Source organism: Myotis brandtii, unplaced genomic scaffold (genome assembly GCF_000412655.1).
Source record: "Myotis brandtii unplaced genomic scaffold, ASM41265v1 scaffold5, whole genome shotgun sequence".
NCBI classification, from domain to species: domain Eukaryota; kingdom Metazoa; phylum Chordata; class Mammalia; order Chiroptera; family Vespertilionidae; genus Myotis; species Myotis brandtii.
The window spans coordinates 2,909,929-2,912,125 of NW_005369060.1; the positions used below are offsets into that span (position 1 = coordinate 2,909,929).

Genomic DNA, 2,197 nt, shown 5'->3' on the forward strand with positions numbered 1-2,197 from the left:
GTGGGTCTTCGGCCGGGGTCGATGTTGATCATTGTCTTTAACAGTGTGTGGCACGGTACAGATAGAAAAGACGGAATAGAAAAGTCCCCGCTCAAGATGTGCTCCCTGAGTTGTTCTAAGGTTTTGCCCACAAACGGACGTACTCCGGTCAGCATCTTATAGAGCACGACCCCCATGCTCCAGACGTCCACCTTCGGGGCCTCGTAAGGCTCAAGCCGGAACAATTCTGGGGCCTTATAGTTGGGAGTGCCACAGAACGTGGTGAGTTTTTCCTCCATAAACACACCACTCAGTCCGAAGTCAGCCAGTTTTATATTCAACCCCATGTCCAGTAGGAGGTTTTCAGGTTTTATGTCCCGGTGGACGATATGTTTCTGGTGACAGTAGTGGACAGCCGACAGCAGCTGCCGGAATGGGGCTCGTGCTGCCTCCTCCGAGAAAGGACCACACTTCTTTAGATAATGATATAAGGTACCTGAAAAGGCATACTCCATAAACATGTATACCTGGTGGTCGGTGTTGACTACTTCGAACAATTTTATGATGTTCGGGTGGTTTAATTCTTTCAGACAATAAATCTCTTCGGCCACGTCTGCGGGATCTTCACAGTTGACTATTTTCACAGCCACCTTCATGTTGGTTGGGAGGTGCCGGGCCAGTCTCACTTCTCCAAAGGAGCCCCTCCCGATGTTATTGAGGATGTCATAATGCCCACACTGCCACTCCACTTTGGCCGAAGTGTCCTCAAAAAAATCACACATGGTGATTTAAATGTTCCACTGAAGGGGATCAGTGGTAGGAGGGGAGCAGGAGGAGGAAGAAGAGGAAGAGGAGGAGGAAGAAGAGGAAAATGAGAAGGAGAAGGAAGAGGTAAAAAGAAACAACCAATCAATCCGCCAATCCACGACTACCAACCAATCCAACCAACCACTACTACCCAACAGCTTCCTGGACTCAGCCAGAACCTTATATAGGATTGGTTTGCAATCGCATCACAATGGCGCCTTATGAGGTCAGAGCAAGAAATGGACTCATCATGGTTAGGGATGGACCACAGTGGTTTTCTCTCTTTTTGGTCCCATGATCCTTATACTCTGGGGAAAAATAAAATGACCACAAAAGAACCCATTGTGGCCCTCGAGTCAAAAAGTTTGCCCACCCCTGGGGCCAAAGCACAGATGGAGGAGAAATACAGGGTGTCTCCCCCAAAATATATACAAATTTTAACAGGTTATAGCTCTGACATTTTGAAAATTAAATGTGTCTTAATAAACACATTTAATAAAAGAAACAATATTAAAAATTATGTACCTTCTGTCATTCAAGTGTATACTGTAACTAAAATAATGTTATTTTTTGGAGACTGAGTACTAAAATACTCATAGGATTCTATTTTCCATTTTTTTTTAGTATTGTCTTATTTTTGCTTCTTTCTTTTTTCTTTTTTTTGTCTTTATTGATTAAGGTATTACATATGTGTCCTTATCCTCCTATTGCCCCCCCCCCTCCCCACCGCTCCTGCCCTTACTCCCCCTAGTGTCTGTCTCCATTGGTTGCATACAAGTCCTTTGGTTGATCTCTCCCCCTCCCTCCTCACCCTCCCCTCTCTTCCTGATCGATGTTTCTCTATCTCTGGATCTGTTTTTGTTCATCAGTTTATGTTATTCATTATATTCCACAAATGAGTGAGATCATTCTTGACTAATGTCATCAGAGGCTAGGGAAAAGCTATAGAGAAAAAACAAGGTAAGACAAAACAAAGTAAAACTAACAAAATAATAAACATAGGAGTTGATAGGGTAGAGAAAAAAAGTTCTTGATAAGATTGAAAACAAAAACCAAAAGAACATGAAGGACATGAGTAAAACTAGTATTAAGAAAATAAATAAATAAATAAATTAGAATATGATTGCATTAAATAAAAATATAGAAAAATTTCTAAATGATTTTTAGGAATAATCAAATAAATGGGCAGATATACAATCTGTATGGATGATCTACCCTCCACCTATAATATTTTTTATGTACAGTGTGAAATATAAATCATTTAATTTTTCCTTTATAGAATCAGGTATTGAAATGGTGTTCCATTTCCCACTATCATGCAGAACCAAACTGGTCATAAATCAAGGGACAATGTGATTGAGTTTGTTTATGGGAGCTCTGTTGTTACTTTTGTTTATTTTCTTATCCTCAA

The 2,197-nt window shown here is 40.7% G+C and overlaps 1 pseudogene; it reads right to left on the reverse strand.

The window, feature by feature from the left end:
* The window catches only part of LOC106727904, a 4,934-nt pseudogene extending 4,173 nt beyond the window's left edge, over positions 1-761 (reverse strand).
* Between the last annotated feature and the right edge of the window lie 1,436 nt (positions 762-2,197).